The 21,127-nt window shown below is 40.9% G+C and overlaps 1 long non-coding RNA gene across 1 annotated transcript in view; it reads left to right on the forward strand.

Moving 5' to 3' along the window:
• LOC141548316 (uncharacterized) overlaps positions 1-8,371 on the forward strand; it is a 31,684-nt gene extending 23,313 nt beyond the window's left edge. Inside the window, exon 3 of the long non-coding RNA XR_012483894.1 lies at positions 8,200-8,371. This is a non-coding gene — a long non-coding RNA (uncharacterized LOC141548316). The remainder of the gene's footprint in view (positions 1-8,199) is intronic.
• The last annotated feature ends 12,756 nt before the right edge of the window (positions 8,372-21,127 follow it).

A 21,127-nucleotide genomic window follows, 5' to 3' on the forward strand; every position in this document is an offset into this window, starting at 1 on the left:
CAAAATTCATCTGAAAGAGCAAAAGGCCAAGGACATCAAAGCAATCAGTTGAAAAAAAAATGTGAAAGAGGGTGGCCTAACTGTAATAGATCTCTAGCAATATTACAAAGCAAATAATTTGATACTAGCTAACAAATAGAATGGTGAGTCACTGGAATAGATTAGGTATACAAAACACAGCAGTAAATGAACATAGTAATTTAGTATTTGATAAAGATAAAGAAGAACTAAAGCAAAAAGGACTAAGTGACTTGACTTAGTTAATGTGTCTAAACCCAGATTTGAATGAAGAAGACAAAATCCTCCTTACTTCAGACCCAACACTTATAGCCACAGGACCACCTAGCTGCCCCAAAACAAAATTTTAATTAGTTGATGCGAGGGAAAATTTCTTATTTGCTTTGATTTGCAGATCTTTAATTATTACTAAGAGCATTCTTTCATATGATTATTAATAGTTTGCAATTCTTCTAAAAATTGTTGATTGATGAGTTGTCCTTCATTCTTGAAGAGCACCAAAGTGACATCACTATATTAAAGTAAGGTTAGAGTACGTCTGACTGTGGCTGATCAGACCAATATGAGCTTGAAACACTCTGCCACAAGTCGGGCACAAATAGTTTCTATAAACGGGGGGGGGGGGGTTGTCTCTCTGACTGTGCATCTCATGTTTCTTCTGATCTACTTCAATTCTGCTTTGCTCATAGAGCACAATACCTTCTCTGATGAGGGCACACCATGGTGGGTGGTCCTGTGTCAGTGTTTTGCATGTTGTACAATTAATCCTAAAATTCTTGAGAAAATCTGTGAGAGTTTCCTTGTATTGCTTTTTCTGATCACCCTGTGAGTGCTTGCTCTGTGTGAGTTCACCATAGAATATTCTTTTTGGTAAGAGTATATTTGGCATTGAGAATTATATATATCTCCTTGAATCAGTGCTCTACTGAGGAATGATGTGGTATATGTATGTGTCTGTGTCTGTGTTTTAGTTCTTTATATAGCTTAGATAGTAAGCCTTATCTTAGAAATTTGAAAAAATGATTATTCTTTTACTATACGTCTACTTCCTTTCTTACCCTAGGAGCATTAATTTTGTTTGTGTTGAAGCTTTTCAGCTTATGTAGTCAAAATTATGTATTTTTTTCTTTTGTAATGAACATTACCTCTCATTTGGTTAAGAACATATATCCAACACATAGCATGAGAGTTATATGATCTGTCTTTCCTATACTTTTGAAAAATGGTATGATTTTTAGTATTTCAATTACATATCAATTTCTAATTGGCAAAAAAGTTTAAGGTTGTTATCTAAGCCTAATTTCAACCACACTGCTTTCTTACTTTCCTAGCAGTTTTTTTTTAACCAAATAGTTAGTTCTTTTCTAAGTAATTTATGCTTTTTTGGTTTATCAGATACTGGGTCATTTAAAACCAATGTTTTTTTATTCTCCCTTATCTAGATAGTTCCATGGAACTATATCTCTAATTTTTTGCAACCCAATGTATTTGCTAACTATTGAGATATATATATATATGTATGTATGTATAATTGAGACTTGAAAGTGCTATTTTTCCTTCAACCCCTATTCTTTTTCATTATTTTTCTTGAAATTCTAGGACTTTTCTTTCTTTCTCCTAATGAATTCTGTTATTATTTTATCAAATTGTACAGAATATCCCTTCAAACTTTGAACAGAAAGATTTTAAGAAAGAACATCACTAACCTCCCAGAGAGAGGGGTAAACTGCTAAGGATAAGATTGGGTTCTTCATTTAGAGTAGGAAGGGATCTCAAGAGGCACTGAGTCCAGGCCTCTTATTTATCAGATGAGGAAACTGTGGCCCAAGGAGATGAACTGCAGAAGGCTCAGATCTGCAACTTCAAAGAAAATATAGATGATAATAAATATTTTATTTTTACTATCTGTGTAATGCCCTTTAAATAAAAATAATTCAAAGAAGATAATCTAATTTTATTTTTAAATAAAGATTTTCTTCCTCCCATTTCCATTTGAAACTTATGAATAAAAAAAATTCACTGTGTTAATTAACTTAGCTTGATCCATTCAAGACATTTTTAAATTCTGGTTCCTCTTGAAAGATACTTTCTTCCTGAGCCTGAGGAGAGAAGTGACTTTCTTACCCTTGCCTGTGCTCCCAGAGATGTTCAGGAGCTCTGACCCTCCTCTGAAAACCCCGTGTCACACATAGCTCTCTTGGTGGGGCAGCCATGTTTCAGGGAGCCCAAGGATACTGTCAGGCAGCATCCACAAAGGGAGGCTTGCCCACCTACAATTCCACCCCCATTACAAAATATGTGAGAAGGCTCCATTTGGAGGCCCAACCAGGGCACCATCTTGGTCCTCTGCCCTCTACAGCATGTTCAAGGCTCCTCTTCAAGACTTGCCTCAGGAGTCACCTCATCTCTATAGCCTTTCCAAAGCTCCCAGCTCCTCAAAGGGCCCTGGTGCCCCCCCCAACTTCTCTCAGACATTTGTATTTGCACTTATCCCCAGGAAATGTTTCATGGGGCATACCCTGTGCCCAGGACCAAGTAACAGTTCCTCCACCTTCTCAGAAGTTGTCTCAAAGTGGCTCCTGTCCTATTTCTCCCTGTAGTGACCACATTAGTACCCTGGATATCTTAGAATCAGCCAAAGTCAGGATAAACAAAAGTCTTTATTCTTGGTCTTTTGGGGTCGCTGTCAGAGAATTAGATATAAGAATCTCTACACCTGCTGTCTCTCTCTCCACCACCAAAGAATGATCATGCCTGTCCTACTCCACCTTCTGATCTTGTCCACACCCACAGATCGAGCCAGCACAGAGTTGAGTAGGGTCATCCTCCAAGCATGTTAGTAGAGAATTGTCCAATTGGTAATTAGCCTTAAGTGCTAGGTTATCTTGGTTAAGTGCATCTGCTCAGTCCTAGCCTTTTACAGCTCCCTATACTTTGCTATGCCTAATTCAGAAGGATTGCCCAGTAGAAATCAATTCAACTTAACTCAAGTCAGCAAATATTTAATAAGAGCTTACTGTCTGGGAGCTCGGTGGCTATCGGTGGATAGAATACTGCCTCAGATACTCAAAATCCTGCCTCAAATACTTACTAGTTGTGTGACCCTGAACAAGCAAATTAACTTCTATTTGCCTTGATCCACTGGAGAAGCAATTGGCAAACCATTCCAGTATCTTTGCCGAGGAAATTCCATGGATGGAACTGGCATGCTACGGTCCACTGGTTCATGAAGAACTGGGCAAGACTGAAGCACAAAACACCCACATATGTCAGATACTAGGAACTGGGAAGAAGACAACAACAGTCCCTGCTCTCAAAGATCTTAATAAATACTTTTGGGTGGTTGACTTTGACACTGAAAGTTGGAAGGTTTCCAACCCGAGCTAATCCTGAGGTGTCACAGGACCAAAACACTAAATACTTGAAGAAAGCATTGGCAACATCCAAGAAAATACAAAACAGGTATCAAACTGTGCATACCCTTGGAGCCAGCAGTGTTTCTACTAGGCTTGTATCCCAAAGAGATCTTAAAGAATGGGAAAGGACCTGCATGTGCAAGAATGTTTGTGGCAGTCTTCTTTGTGGTGGCCAGAAACTGGAAACTGAGTGGATGCCCATCCATTGGAGAATGGCTGAATAAATTGTGGTATATGAATGTTATGGAATATTATTGTTCTGTAAGAAATGACCAGCAGAGGATGATTTCAGAGAGACCTGGAGAGACTGACATGAACTGATGCTGAGTGAAATGAGCAGAACCAGCAGATCATTATACACTTCAACAGCAATACTATATGATGATCAATTCTGATGGACGTGGCCCTCTTCAACAATGAGATGAACCAAATCAGTTCCAATAGAGCAGTAATGAACTGAACCAGCTACACCCAGTGAAAGAACTCTGGGAGATGACTATGAACCACTACATAGAATTCCCAATCCCTCTATTTTTGTCCACCTACATTTTTTATTTCCTTCACAGGCTAATGGTACACTATTTCAAAGTCTTATTCTTTTTGTACAGCAAAACAACTGTATGGACATGTATACTTATATTGTATTTACCTTATACTTTAACATATTTAACAGGTATTGGTCAACCTGCCATCTGGGGGAGGGAGTGTGGGGGAAAAGAGGGGAAAAATTGGAACAAAAGGTTTTGCAATTATCAATGCTGAAAAATTACTCATGTGTATATCTTGTAAATAAAAAGCTATAATAATAAGAAACAAAAGAAAATACAAAACTGGTCTGCCAAGCCAGGTCCAGATATTCCCTGCCTAAGTGCTCAAAACACAAAGTCTAAAGTCAAGAAGGAAGGCTGGAAGTATGAGTCAGAAGAAAAAAAATCCTACAATAAAGACCCATTATGGTGATAGATATGACCAAGACCTAAATGCTGAAAAAGAGAAAGCCTCTAAAACATCCAAGCAAATCTCAAAGAGAGGTTGGTCATAAATGCAACTAGAATTTCTGGATTAAGTGAAATAAACCATGAGCCTCACAAAAGCATTATAAAATAACTGTGTAAAGGAAATGATAGCACCAGAAGAATGAATTGGAAAAGAATGAGAGAGGTAGAGGAACAATATAGAAGAAATTGAACAGCTTGACACAAAAGGTAAAAATCTTTCCCTAAACAATAGACTCTGTGAACATGAGAATGGACCAAACAAAAGTTAATGATTGCATGAGATAACAAAAAATAGGGAAACAAAGTCCAAAGACTGAAAAGAAGTAGCACAAAATGTTGATTATCTAATATCACCAGCAACTGCCCTGGAAAACAGATGAAGGATAGACCATTTAAGAATCACTGAACTTCATGAAAGTCATACAGAGAGAATCATATTCCTTTCTTGATCATGGTGAATAGTTTTTAAAAATGTCAATAGTAATTTATTCTTCCAAATACATGTAAAGAAAGTTTGCAAGATTAATTTTTGTAAGACTTTCTTACAACTTTTTCTCCCTCCATTCCTTATCTCCTCCCTCCCCAGGACAGCAAACAATCCTATTTAAGTTAATTATGTGAAATTCTGCAAACATGTTTCCATATTTGTCATGTTGTGTGAGAAAAATCAGACCAAAAGGGAAACGCACACACACACACACACACACACACACACACACACACACACACAGCCAAAACAAAACAAAAAAAGGTGAAAATACCATACATCCATCTATATTCAGTCTTCATAGTTCTCTCTAGCTGTGTATGGCTTTTTCTATCAGAAATCAATTGGAATTGGCCTGAATCAAATCACCTCATTATTGAAAAGAGCCAACTCCACCATAGTTAACATCACATAATCTTGCTATTATTACATACAGTGTTGTCCTGGTTCTGCTCACTTCACATAAGGTTTCCCAGGCCTTTCTGAAATGAATCTGCTCATCTTATAGAACAATAATATTCATAACATTCATATACCAAAATTTATTCAGATGGCGATGCCCTCATTTTCTAGTTTCTTGCCAGAGAGAATACTATTTCAAGGAATCTTCAAATGCCTCATTGGGCCACAAGGAGAACTATTTCATGTCTCTTTGAATATTACCATGTAGGAGTGGTAATTAGTGTTTGAGAACGTTATGTGCCATCTTTCATTTGTCCCCTGCCCCAAACTTTATTCCCTAGGGCATTCCGTGCTTTTGTGAATCTTTTTTTAATTTTTAAAATTTTTCTTTTTTATTTTAATATTGCAATTTGAGATAAATTTTTTTATGTGGGGCTCTGGGAAACACCCTCTACTGCGCCCTTGCCTTGAAAATGATTGTGGGAGAGCGCAATTGGGGCGCTATTTCTGGGGATGGTTGCTGTTCCTGCTAGCCTCTGTCCCTCTTGCGTCCCACTACAAGTTTTGTGACGTCAAAATCTTGGCAGAAGGTGATTGGCTGTTAGTCAGCAATGTGCCGTCATAATGTTATCCACAGGAGCCAATCAGGATCGTGGAATTCCTCCCTGGGCAACCAGAAAATAACTTCAACCAGGCAGAGACTGCTGCGCCTCGCTGGGGAAGTTTCACTACTTTACTAAGCACCCTTCGCTCTCTTCTCCTCCAAGGGCTAGGGTGCAGCTGAGGTGGGCGACACTGAGACTGCTGGGAGGGAGGAAGGAGCTGCAGTACCGCCACTTGCTGCAACAGCGTTAAGCTGGGAACAGCAGGAGCACTGCGGGGGGGTGGGGGGGTGGGGAGGGAGGAAAGAGGAGCTGAGGGAAGAGAAGGCGAAGGAGGAGGAGGAGAAGGAGGAAGAGGAGGAGGAGGAGGAAGAGGAGGAAGAAGAGGAAGAGGAGGAGCAAGAGGAGGAGCAAGAGGAGGAGGAAGAGGAGGAGGAGGAGGAGGAAGAGGAGGAGAAGGAGGAGGAGGAGGAGCTGGAGGAGGAGAAGGAGGAGGAGGAGGACCAGGAGGAGGAGGAGGAGGAGGAGGACCAGGAGGAGGAGGAGGAGGACCAGGAGGAGGAGGACCAGGAGGAGCTGGAGGACCAGGAGGACCAGGAGGAGGAAGAGGAGGAGAAGGACCAGGAGGAGGAGGAGGAGGAGGACCAGAAGGAAGAGAAAGGGGAGAACAGATCCCCCACTAAGTGCTGGGCATCCTGGTCAGCTCAAAGGGAGGGGCTTCCTCAGCGGGTGGCCACACAACCTTTCCTTTGCTGGCCCCCTCACCACCAACATAATGGACATACAGCCTCGAGGAAGGCCAAGCAGCCCAGCTCTGGAGGTGAGCAGCCAGGGCCCTTCTCTCCCACCCCATAGGGAATCTGGAGGGGCACCCTTTTCTTCCCTCCCCACCTCCATGGTACCCCCTACTCCTAGGAGGGCGTGTCTGTACTTGCCATCTCCTCCCCTTCCCCTGCCGCAATTGCCCTTGCCCTGAGCCCTAGAATTCTGAAGGGAAGGTGACCTTGACTTTTCCGGAGCAGTAATGATCATCTCCCCTCCTTCTTACCTTCCAGTTTCTCCCCCACCCCGAGACTACCCTCAGGAATCAAAGGCCATGCAGTCATCCTGCAAAGGCCATGCCATCATCCTGCAACGGCCATGTTGTCATCCTGCAAAGGCCATGTTGTCATCCTGCAAAGGTCATGTCGTCATCCTGCAAAAGCTATGCCATCATTCTGGAAAGGCCATGTCATCATCCTGCAAAAGCTATGCCATCATTCTGGAAAGGCCATGTCGTCATCCTGCAAAAGCTATGCCATCATTCTGGAAAGGCCATGTCGTCATCCTGCAAAAGCTATGCCATCATTCTGGAAAGGCCATGTTGTCATCCTGCAAAGGCCATGTTGTCATCCTGGAAAGGCCATGCCTTCACCCTGCAAAGGCCAAGTCACTGGACCTCCTGGAGACAAAGGTTTGGGGTGAGGCTACTAGGTATCTGGCTCTGGGATTGGAAGCGGGTGAGGGGGTCTGTGCTATTGCTGCTGCTTCTTTGGAAGAGGCTCTAGGGACTGGGGGCGTTTGGGGTGGGAGGGACAGAGAGCCCAGCCTGGCCGCCCCCTCCCTCCCCCCCTCCCCCCCTTTATTAACAAAATCATCTTGACCTTGGTGAAGGATGTGGCTAGGGGCCATTTCCTCAGGGTTTTGAGAAAGGGAAAGGCTGGGAGAGCATCTGATTGGTCCATCAGAAAGGGTTCCAAAGCCATTGACTGAGAATAGGCACCTGATTGGCTGATGGGAAGAGCTCAGAATCCTTCCTGGCTCTTGGCTCCGCCCCCACTTCCCCTTCCCAGGGGGTCTGGGGTGACTACTTCTCCCATCCCCACTGCATACTCCTCTGGGCATGGACTGGGGACAAGACAGGAAGTAGGAAGGAAAAAGGAGAACTTCTGTGCTAGGGGGGTAGGAGAGGAGAAGCCCCCCCCATTCTGTGGAAGAAGAAGATGGGGAGGGGGCCCTAGGGAAGGCCTTTTCTGAATGAGGAAGGAGACCCCCTGCAGGGAGTCCTCATTTTGCTAGGATGCCTTTGGGATTTGGGACAAGGTAGGGCTAGCCACCGGTGGCCATCTCTCCAAGGTGGGGATGAGGAAGTCCCTAGGTAGAGAGTAACATTTGAGATTGGGGGGGGGCTTCTGCAGCCCTGAGCAGTCCTGAGCTGAGGAAATGCAATTATTCAGGGGGAATGTGCCCTTGCTACCATGAAATTATGTACCTTAATGATTATTCTTGTCTTTTAGGAAAATTCCCCATAACTGCTGTCTAAGGACTATGACTTCCCAGTGCGTTCCCATCTGCGACTCTCCAGGTTCTGGCAAGAAGCTTTAGAAACACCTTTCCTGTGGACAAGCTCCACAGGATTCTTTCTGAAGGATGACTTTCCTGACCAAGTGAAACAAATTTGACATAAAATATTCCTGGTGAAAGAAAGAGAACTTCTCTTTATTGTGCTGGGCTGGTGCTTGTACCCACAAAAGGACCATGGGTCCCATGGCGTGCACATGGAGAAAGGTATCTAAGTGGTCCATTCAGAGGGGAGGGCCCACTTCTGTTTCCCTGGAGATACCTGGTCAAGTTTCCTTCCTGTCACTGCCCTGATGTAATGTTAGGGAGCACCTTGGGACAGCACCTTCCCCATCCTTCCCCATCCTACCAGACACTACCTATTCTCTCACCATCCCATTTAGAGTGTGTGTACAGGTGAGGAACACAGGTCAGACCTGGTACAACGTATGGCATCTGTGACTTTGACAGACAATGACCTTATCAACCATTTCCTAACAACAGTCCCTGCTTTCTTGATTATCATTGTTATATTTAAATTTTGAAAAATACACATTCAGTAGTTCCTATAGTAGATTCTATGTAACTTGGGCATCTAGAATTACAAAAAAAAGCTGTTGAGGTTATATAAATCTGCACCTTCGGTCAGATATGTAGAAGGCCCCTGCCAAAGCTTTCACCATCTTTGCTGTCTTCCCCATTCTTTGGGACCAATCATTTCAGGACTACTTCTATGATGGCCACAGAGAATGTATGGAGCAGCCTAGGACCCGTTGGAGATAGGGGATCGTAGGATCAAAGATAAAAAGATTCAGAGGGTTCCTAGCCCATTTTTTTCAAAGATGTAGAAGTAGACCTCAAGAGGTCAAGGGACATGCTCAGGATCATTAGTGAGTTTAATGGCAGAGTTGGATTTTTGACTTGGGTCCTGCGGATCCCAATTGAACCTTCTTTCCTCTGCACCCAGCACATGGCAATTCCTCCCTAGAAACCAATGAAGAGGCTTGCTGAAAAAAAATGGTTTTTCACTATTTCCCTTCAAATTCTCCATCTTTCTTTCTTCCATGAAATAACGGGGAGGGGTGGGTCATGCCACCTATGAGAGAGGAGAATTCTGGCTCTAGTGGGGCAGAGGCAGACACCAAAGAGGTCCTTCCTAGACAGACTATAAACCCAGTATCTAAGAAGTCAAGTACAAAATTGGGGAGAGGGAGGTGGTGTCAAAGGAGCAGGAGGCAAGCATGAAAGCAAGAACATCCATACATTCCATCAGTGAACAAGCAGTCCCACAGCATAAGGTTGAGATGAAGATCATAGAATAGGAACTTGGGAGGCTTTGAGTCCAACCTGTTCACTTTACAGATCAAGGAACTGTGCTGTAGAGTCATGAAGCCACTTCCTCAGAGTCATATAATTACTAAGTCAGAAGCAGGAGCTGACTTGAACCCAAATTCTCTGGCCCCAGAGCCAAGCGTCCCGTGCCCAAGACAAAAGATGGTTCCTGCACCTTCTCAAAAGTTTTCTCAAAGTGGCTCCCGTCCCATTTAAATGGTGTATAATGCTTGGAACAGTGATTGGAACATAAAAGGGGCTATCAATGCTAGGTATTGAAGTGGAAAAGCACCCCAAATGGTACCGTGACAAGCATAATCCCGTCCCATTGAGCTCTGATGAACCTGTCATTAGCGTTCTTACATATTTTAATAGACCTTGCAGAAGTCTGTTGTACAATAGCAACTCTCATCCCTTCTAGTTCATCATAGACAATGTTCTATTTCAGTTATCGCATCACTTCAAAGTTTACATTGGAAGATGATTTGTTTTCTCACTGAAATGCAAAGCCAAAACTATTGGCTCTGATTATCTTTCATTCTTTATTTATCTCCTCTATCTGCTTGGCCATAGGAGCAATGAGGGGAAAGGGGCAGAGGCCCATTTACTGCAGGGACTGAAAGGGTCTCAGCAAGGACAGCTGGGCCAAAGCAGATTGACAGCCTCTGGGAAGAGTGGGTTCTTCTTCAGGGGAAATGTTCTGTCCATTGTAAACTTGGACACAAAGCTCCAAACACATTCAATTTATTGTTAAGACCAGCAGTTACCAACAAGTGGTATTTTTAGCTCCTCTGCAAACCAAAAATTCTCAAATGAGGGCAGAAAGATTATTAACATCCAAAAACTAGAAGGCAAAGCCACAGATGGGGACAGCCGCATTTGGTTACAAAATCTGAAGCGTCACATGCATTGGGGGGCAATATGAATGGATGGACATTAGGAAATTGGGGCAACAGCCCCTCTTTCCAATCTGTTGATAGGAAACTGCTGATTGAGACCACCTGCACTTTACAAGAATAACATGTAGATTTCTTTTAATTGTGCAAAGACAGTTGGTGGCAGAGAGGTATCAGATCTTCTGTAATTGTAAAAAGGACAGCTGATAGCATGGACATAGTGGTTTTTTTCAATTAAAAGTGATTTCTAGGACAGCTGAACTTTCAAATTTAACTCAGAGGAAAACTGAGCATTGTAGGAAAACTGAACTTTAAACATACTACAAACTTCTGAATTTAACTTCAAGACAAGGACTGTGACTTTAGATATTTATACAAAATGTTGATGGAGCAACAAAATGAACTCAATTGAAAATGGAGTTGGGATCAATTTGATTTTCTCACATCAAAGGCCCATGGACCGCTTCTCAGGGATGGTGGACAGGGAATCTTTGTTCAGGAAAGAGAAATCTTATGATCACTAAACAGTTTACCAACACTGATGTTCTAGGGTTTTGTGAAATCCACGAGAAGGAGGGACATGATCAGAAAGTACTTGCATGTCTTTGATAAGTTCCAGGTCACTAGGCACTGCTGAGAAAGGAACTTAAGAGGCATGATTACTGAGTTACTCACTGTCAGGAATTGTGAGGGGATAAATGGAGAAAAATAGAGACAACACAGGATTGAAGGCCAAATTGTCCATTTTTTTTTTGAAAAAGCAGAGGGGTTCTAGTCATTAAATTGTAGGCCACTGAGGGTTCAACTTTGTTTCTGGCGAAATTACATATTTTAATAAAGTAGTACTTAGGGAATACTTAGAAAGTAATCAGAAACCAAAAGAAGTTACAGCTTCATTAAGAATAGTTAGTATAAAGTCCAAGCTAGCTCCCTGGAGGCCTCAGGATCAGCCAGAGTCAGGATAAGCAAAAGTCTGTGTTGGTCTTTAGGGGGAGGAGTGAAGGAGATGGACAAAACTGCCAGGAGTTTTGCCGAGGATCCCTTCCTGATTCTAGAGTCCAGAATCTCCACACTTTTCTCCTTGTCCTGTGGACAAGTGCAGTTCTCTGGCCTCCCTCACTGCAGCCCCTAATGCTTCCCAGGATTATCTGTATACACCAAACAATCCAGCCACACAGAACAGTGAGAAAAGCCATTTTTTTCAAATATATGCTAATAGATTTATTGTCCAATAGGTAATTAGCCTTAAGTGCTGGGTTGTCTGATTCAAGCACACCTTTTTAAGAGTTTCAGCCCTTTACAGTGGAATTGGGAACTGATTTAACCATTCTGGAGAGCAATTTGGAACTATGCCCAAAGGGCACACCCTTAGGTCCAGCAGTGTGTCTACTGCTCTTGTAGCCCAAAGAGGTCTTAAGGGAGAAAAAGGGACCCACATGTGGAAAAATGTTTGTGGCAGCCCTCTTTGTAGTGTCAAGAAACTGGAAACTGAGTGGATGTCCATCAGTTGGAGAATAGTTGGGTAAATTGTGGTATTTGAATGTTATGGAATATTATTGTTCTGTAAGAAATGACCAGCAGGAGGATTTTAAAGAGGCCTGGAAAGATGTACATGAACTGATGATGAGTGAAATGAGCAGGATCAGGAGATCATAGTACAAGGCAAAAACAAGATTATGTGATGATCAATTCTGATGGAAGTGGTTCTTTTGCACCTAGAAGTGATTCAGGCCAGTTTCAGTGATCTTGTGGTGGAGAGAGCCATCTGCACCCAGAGAAAGGGCTGAGGGGACTGAGTGTGGATCAGAAGGTTGCCTTATCACTCTTTTTGGTGTTTGCTTGCATTTTGTTTTCTTTCTCATTTTTTTTTTGCCTTTTGGATCTGATTTTCTTGTGTCACAAGATAATTATATTAAGACGTGTACATATATTGTACCTAACATATTTTTAACATCTTTAACATATATTGGATTACATGCTATCTATGGGAGGGGGTGGGGGGAAGCGGAAATTTGGAATTCAAGGTTTTGCAAGGGACCGTGTTGAGAAATTATCCATGCTTTTGTTTTAAAAATAAAAAGCTTTAATAAAAAAGAATAGGTGCTACTTATCTAAACAAAATAGGAAAATATCTTTTGAACAAATGGAAGAATCCAACAGATTGCTTCTCTTAAATTTCTGTTACATGCTGAGTATTGTGCTAAGGACTGGAGATAGAAAGAAAAAAGCCAGCTATTACTATTAATAAGTGTACATTGAGTAGGACAATTATTGGCACATAGTAGATGCCATAAATCTCAGGTATGATCAATAAACGGAAAGTGCTTTGCACAGTGACTTCCTCACAGCGGGTGGTATAAATGCTAACACGTTTTATGAGTTTCTGTGTATTCCCTTCTACAATTACTAGTACATAGTAGGTACCATAAATGGTAGTTATTATTATTAATAAATATCCAGCCTTTAGCATGATGACTGTCACACAGTAGGCAGTATTTAAATGTAAGCCATTATTTATATATGGAAATTCTTTGGAACATTGAAAGGCACATCTTTGGCAGGATATAGGTACTAGGTATGATGAATATATAGAGAGTGTTTCACGTGGTGCCTTTCATATACTAGGTAGTATCAAATTCTAGTTATGATTATTCTTTTCAATATAATGTTTGGCACAATCACTGGAAATAATGGCTACTAATGCTAGATATTTTTATTCATATCTTGAATATTCTTTGCAAAATGATTGGCACATAGTAAGTGCTATAAATGTAAACCGTTAGTATTAATAAATGTCCATTTCCAAGGACAATTGTTGGCACACAGTAGGTGTCATAAGGACCGATCACCACGTTCCAAAGGTCTCAAACAGTGAATGGCTCACAGCAGGTGGTGTAAAGGCAAACTGTTCCTATGAATTTCATTTCTCTAAATTCCCTTCTACACTGACCTTAAATAGTAGGAACCCTAAATGGTAGTATTATTAGTAATCGAGCCCGGAGCACATTGCATGCCACATGGTAGCCAGGATGTCAATGTTAGCTCTTTTTGATCTAGGGAAAGTCTTGATGACAGGGACAGGCACAAAGGTGGCAATATGTAAATACCAGATACTGGAATACTTACTAGTGTTTCACATGCTTCCTGGCACATAGTAGGTAGAATAAATTGCTAGTTGGAGGAGTAAGTTGTGTATAATGAGGTAAAGAGTGACTGGAAAATAATAAAGGGGGTTATTGCTATGGACCACAGCTGGGTGAAAGGGCGGGTCAGTTTGGCAAGAGCCTCAGCAGCTGGGCATTGTGACACTTGAGTGAGCTGTGGGGCGTCCTTTTCTGATGCAGTGTTGCTTATGGACTGGGAATGAAATAAAAAGGAGGCAGGGAGAGGTCAGAAAACGCAGAGGCCTCTCGGAGATGAAGTAAGGGAACACAACTGACCCTCTGTGAAGAGGTGAGAACAGCAGCTGCTGCTCTGTGGAGACTTCAGATAGAGGCAACTGTCTCTCAGTCTCCTTGCATCATCATCATCATCATCTTCTCAAAGGAAGAGATCCATTCTCCAGGCCGGAGTTAGGCCTCCAGCAGCCACTGGTAGGAAGCTCCAGCATCACAACAGCAGTTTGTAAAAGATAGCTATTATTCATCTTCCAGTGAAAAGTGCTTAAAATAGTGACAAGCACACATTGGGCAGTATGTAAAGACTAGCTATTGGAATAGAGAGCGAGTGTTTCACATGGTGACTGGCACACAGTAGGTGGTATCATGTGCTAGGGGTGAGTAGTCATTTCTGGACAATACTTGCAAGAGTAACTGGAAAGTCATAGGGGCTATAGGCTAGCTATTATTAATATGAGGAAAGATGTTATAAAATGAATGGCACATAGGATGTGGTATAATTGGAAACTGTGACTATTACTAAATGTACACTGAGTAGGACAATGACTGGCACATAGTAGGTGCCATCAATCCCAGTTCTGATCAATAAATGTAAAGTGCTTTGCACAGTGCCTGGCTCACAGCAGGTGGTACAAATGCTAACACGGTTTCTGATTTTCTGTGAATTCCCTTCTAAACTCTCAGGTACATAATAAGTACCATAAATGCTGTTGATTATTATTCAGCAATATACAGCGCATAGTATTGAGCCTTTCACACACTAGACAATATGTAAATGTCAGCCCTTATTTGCCTATGGAAAGTGCTTAGAACTGTGACAGGCACATACTTGGCAATGTGTCAATACTCGAAATTACTAATATAGAAAGTGTTTTACATGGTGAGTGGCACATAGTAGGTGGTATAAAATGATATGTATGAATTGTAATGCTTGGAACAGTGATTGGAACATAATAGGGGCTATACATGCTAGATATTGAAGTGGAAAAGCACCCCAAATGGGACCATGAGAAACATGATCTTGAATCTTTGTAGTTTGAACTTTATTACTAGTTCTTCACACTGTAAGGTAGATGGCATTTTTACATCCCCAGATGTGCTGTCCTAAAAAACCTAAGACCTTGACAACTTGATAAACATAGAGAAATACTATCTTATTGCTATCTGGGAATGACACCCTTAGAGTGGATAACCTTTTCCTCCTATGTAGAATAGAAATTCCTTTTATTATGACAAATGTATCAAGAAACATTTTGATGTCTCTTTCTTCTTTCTATAAATATGTGGCCCTGACACCACTCATTATCAACCCCTCCCATCTTGGTGTTGGGAGATCAGTCCTGGCCAGTAATAAACGCTCTTAAAACTTCGTTATTTTGGCTGCCCTGTGTTTTCTCTCTCCTGGGTACTTCATCCCCACTCCTCCCCTAGATGGCAGGTAGACCAATACATGTTAAATATCTTAAACTATATGTTTAATACAATATATGTGTACATATCCATATAGTTAGATAAAATGTAGTTTTGATGACATGAAATTGAAATTTTTTTGCACAAATGAAAGTAATGAATCTAAGATAACAATAGAAGAAGCTTAGTGGAAGAAATCTTTATATGACAAATCTCCAAAAAAGGATTAATATCCAATATATACAGGCAATTAATAAAAGGGAATCTTGTTCCAAAAAGCCTAATTTTTATAGGCTCATTAGTGTTGATCCAATGTTTTTTTTCATGTCCCAATTCTTTATATGTGCTTTATTTTCAGATGTATTAAACAAAAAGTACCTTTACAAAAAATGCTCCCAGATTTATGTTATTACTGTCCCCCAGAGGCGAGGGTGATTTTCTCCATTAAGGGAGTCAGATGTAGACAGACTTTCACTACCAAGGAAGTGGCCAAGTTGAAAGATAACTTCAAAGAGCAATGATTTGTGAATAGATTGTCTAATGGGGCTAATGAGTAGATGCTCTCTCTAGCAGTGTTCCAGGCTGGGGAACTCTCTGAAGACTTACTTTTACAGTCAGCCAAATCACTAAGTTTCCAGATGAGACTTTCAAGGAATACCCTTCTATCTTTTAGTCCACCAGATATTCTGATCCAAGTCCTCACATTTAACAGTTCATGTTGTTGGAATTCATCAATGAGTATGATTTCAAAAATTACTTAAAGAATGAAAAGGTAAGTACTTAAGAATGTTCTTGTATGTAAGGGTTCATTAAAGAGGCCAGGTAAACACAGTTAGGATGTAACACAGGCCTATGGCCTGGAAATCCTGGGACGTGATTGGCTATGAGTACATCGGGACTACCTTTGTGGGTGGGATCTCTAGCCATGGTGGGAACCCTGAACACTCTGAAATTGTGTCAGGAACAGGAAGTGGCTCTATCTCTATTTGGCTGTGCCTGTGACCTCATGGACCCGATATAAGCTCAGTGGGGGAGGAGCCCGACCCCTTTTCACCTGGAGCTCTGCCAAAGATAGAGAACTAAGAGCATGCAGGAGGTCTTACAAGTAAGATGTAAACCATGTGAATTAAGTTCTTAAGCTTGCCTGCCAAAACTCTTGGGTGCTCTGTTGTGCTTAAACAGCATCAATATGAGATAGCAGCCAGAGGATTTCTGAAGGCCTCAGGAAGAGGTAAGACTGATATTAATATTTACCAGAGATTTCTCTGACGCCCTGGGAATTAGGAGAGACTGGCAATAGCAAATGCAATTATAGCATGTTGCACTTGTGTATGGAAGTCATTTCCAGTCTGGATAGAGAGGCCTTCTGATGCATCAGGGAATGTTAGGGAACACAGAACAATGACCAACAATTAAAATTATAATTTCTATTCATGAAACCTTATTTGGGAATATTGTGAATGGGTTGTCACAAGTGGGTTCCTAACAAGAAAAATAGTCTGGGATGAATGAAGCATAATCAGGCCTTTGATTAGACAAAATAAACACTTTTCTATGACAAGATTCTCCAGTTATTTTAGTGGGCAGGGCATGGAGACGCATTTATGATTTAAGATTCATAAGCCCCTTGCAATATTAATAAAATATATAATTATTTATAGAAGAAGGCTTTATTTTGATCTCTTCATGAAATCATCCTGGAATCATTCACCATAAGAAGTCTACTGATACTTTTTTTGTTTCTAGGAGTGAAATCTGCAATAATTGAGGAGAACAAAGATTCAAGCTTCCAAGCATAATGATTTATTGGCAAGGTATGCAACTGACAACAAATGTGGACCAGGCCCCTCAGCAGGCCCTGGACCCCAAATAAAGATTTTGCACATATTTGTACATATTATATGAAAACAATAAGAAGGAAATAAACTAGGATTCAAAAATAGGTTAAATGGCTTCTTATTGGAGAAAAAAGTAGGGACTTTCCAAGTTGGGAGGGGGACAGTGAATTTCAGGACTTTCCCAGATGTCAAACAGGATATCACTCACTTCCAATAGTTGGGAGAGGGAGAGTGGATAATGAAAACCAAGTCTCAAAATGGAGTCAGTTTTACAAGACGGAATCAATGTGCTTCACACAAATCCCCTCTTTGATCCTTGGGGAGGAACCAGCTGACCCCCACAATGGATCATTGATCTATTGGCCAGATTTAGAAAAGTTTTCCTATATTCATTATCTGAATTATGTACTAAGAAAAGACCACTGGGGATCACCCTCTCACAAAGCATAGTACAACTGTTATGATAATGATCATCAATATTAAATAAAATTAAATCCCTTTGTGTCCTCAAAACTCAGTCTCAATGTCCATTTAATCAGCACGTTTCATCTTGAGTCCCAGATGTTCAATGTAGCCATTTTCAGGACAGTACTGAAGAGGGGAGGGTAGGAATCTCCTTCTTTGGTTCCATGTCACATGTAGAGATTCCTAGATAAGACAATTAAATACAATTATGTAAGACAATTAAGATTATACAATTATATAATTATTACAATAATGATCATCAATATTAAAATTAATCTCTTTGTGTCCTCAGAACTTACTCTCAATGTCCATTTAACCAGCACGTTTCATCTTGAGTCCCAGATGTCCGATGTAGTTATTCTCTTAGACATTCTGAAATAGGCCTCATTTTCAGGATAGCGCTGAAGGCAGGGGGGAAGGGGAGCGGTAAAAGTCTGCTTCTCTGGTTCCAAATTACAGATTCCAAGATAATATAATTTAGTACAACTTCCTAAATTTGGTGGAAACCAGTTCAAGTCTTACAGTTCTGACCCTATTATTAAGAGAAGCATAAGAAAGTCAAATCAGCAACCCATAATTTAGCTAAAAATTTAGAAAATTTCAGCTTTTACATACTCCTTGCTGTTTCCACATTGACCTAAATCCTGTATCTTTTATGGGCAATGCTATCAAGTTGAAGGAAGAATCTCAAAAACAATTCATGAGAGCATGATTTTGAAAATGATTAAAAAAAAGAGATCTTCTATCTCTTAAAACAGATGCTTCAAAATAGGAAAATGATTCTACTTTCTTTACAATTATCAGGCCAATTTTACGTGTAAAGTCCTTAATCCAATTCTGAGAACTTATTACTAAAACAAATTCAAAGTCTAAATTTCCCATCAGCAATATTGGAAGCCAATCACAAGCACACACACACACACACACACACACACACACACACACACACACACACATCCTAGTTTTTGGAGAGAACAGTCTGATCCTATTGCTTTTTCAAAATCTACTACTCCATTTAATTAAAACAACTTTCACATTACATCTTTGCCTTCTTACTTTGCCTAATTCCCCCTCAGAAGTATATAATACCTTTATTTCGGCATCATCACTACAAAACCTATATGTTATAATACTATATCTATGAATCAAACAAATTTCTACAGTTCACCTGTCTGATTATAGAAATCTGCTGTGAAAGTAAAAAAGAGTAACATGATTATGACAATATCAAGACTTATCCCCTCAAGGGCATAGACTGAACTGAAATAAGCCATGACAGAGGAAAAACTCCCTTGATATATATATATATATATATATATATATATATATATATATATGTCATTCATGTGACAGAGTTCTCCATTATTAATAGTATATCAAAACCCTGACTCAGGACTGACTGGATGGAAAATTTCCTGTTCAAAAGGGAATGAGCAACATGGGGAAACTAATTCAAGAGAATACTATTTGAGCGTGCTGAGGCCATCTTCTCAACTTTCCCCAGAAATATCCACTTGTAGCAGTTCTCAGTCGGCAACACATACCATTTTCTCCTTTAAGGGTAGACCACTGGTTTAATGGGCACTAAAGACAATCATATCTGAAATCAAACTCATAACAATATTAAATTATAGCCCCCAAGAGGTTTTACCTCAAAAAGCAGAATTCCATCACAGCTTAGAGCTGGGCTATTGTTTTTAGCTCAAATGTTCAAACAGTAGTTAACAAGCAACAACAATATAAGGTTACTTCATTTATCCTTCATTTGGAAATTAAGAATAATCACATTCTAGAGTTCCACACATACAGTGAATATACAATGTTGTTGACTCAAAACCAGCTAGAAGATTACTGCCTACAGGAAGCCTTCAACCTGTATTCACTCTTAAGGCAAGAGTGAAATCTTTGAATCTGTGGTCTAAGTTGATTCAAAGATGCAACCTCAATACATACTATTTATCAATGTATTCAAATTACATCTTTAAACCACCTTAAACATTTTCATAATTTTTAATAAATGATAGCCAAATATCTCTATGTAAAAATTCAATTATTATTATAGCAAACTTACAAATTCCTTAGAATTTTAAAACATGAGGTGAGCATAGTTCCTAGGGGTAATCCTCTTGGAAGAGGGAATAAACTCATCTTCCTCACCTCTGGAGCCTCTACATGTCATTGATTTCTTTTAGACAAAATGACCCTCTCTCCACAATGACACCATTTGATCTCAAATATGTGCATTTTCTTAACTAGAAGCAAAAGCAATAATAACACATCACAGGGCCTCAACAGAAGCAAATGCTAAAATGGTAAGTGCATTTCACAGTCCACAAATAGAATTAATCCATTTCCAAAAGACGAGCTCCATATCTGTTTATAATGTTGACCTCAGCAGGAAAGATGTCCATACTTCTGTTAGTCTTAGAAGGTAAGATAAGTTCCTGCTTAGAAAAGTTGCATTTTATATTGTACATGTATAACCTATATAGACTGCCTATTGTCTTAGAGAGAAGGGAGTGAATGGAGAGACAAATTGGGTCCGGAGTGGGACCTCTGCGCTTGCACTGCTCCCTGGGCGCCACCTCCCCTCCTGCTACTTGCTTACCCTGACAGTGCCCCTTCTACCCATCCTGCCGAAGACACCCAGGAAAAGGAGTCAAAGCTGCAGAGGTCCCGCCCCATCCAAGGAGGTAGGGAATGTCTCCTCTGTCTCCAGAAGCACCTGCTGTAGCTTGAGGACTGCTTCTGTAACACAGCTCCTCTCCTTTCTGATTTTATGCCCCTTCCCAGAAGCCTCAGGGCCTTGGTTCTCCTCCCAGCATCCTAATCCCACCCCCTAAACTCTTTCCCTACAAATGCCCTCCCACCTTTGCCAGCTTTCCTTTTTAGATGCAGGCAACTTGGCCCTGCCCTGCTCCAATCTTGGGGAAAAACTGCCCAATAAATCACCCTGGGAAGGAGGGGCTCTTCCTTTGATCAGGGAACCCCTTCCCACCCTCACTTTCTTTTCACCTTCCCTTTTGTTTCGAACCCTGTGCATTGTAGTTGTAGACTCTGGAAGGCACCTGTCTGATCCCTGAATCTGACTGAACCTCAGTTTGCTCATCTACAAAATGGGAATCATATTCCAGTTTTGGCTCCTGCCTTCACAAGGTTCTTGGCAGGCTCAAATATGAGGATTTGCTTGGCAATTATTACCCCTGAGAAGAGGAGCCTGGAGTTTTCTCCCTCACAAGGTAACCCCCTCCTCCAGACCCTCATGCTCCCTCTGGCCTGGTCACCTTCTCTTCCAACCTGCTTCTTCCCCAGCAGATCTAGAATTCAGGAAAAGTAAGGCTTCACTCAAACTCTTAGATTCCTGGGTGGGGGTAACTAACCCTTTGGTGGAGGGACAGTAACTACCTTCTCCCTCATCACTACAGCTCTAGAGTTTCTATCGTCCCTTTAATTCCATTTATACAAAACCAGCCTCTCACCATGACAACACCATCAGAAATTAATTATACTTCACTAGAAAGCAAACATGGTAATTATCCAAACTGA

This window comes from Sminthopsis crassicaudata, chromosome X (assembly GCF_048593235.1).
Source record: "Sminthopsis crassicaudata isolate SCR6 chromosome X, ASM4859323v1, whole genome shotgun sequence".
Classification (NCBI taxonomy): Eukaryota; Metazoa; Chordata; class Mammalia; order Dasyuromorphia; family Dasyuridae; genus Sminthopsis; species Sminthopsis crassicaudata.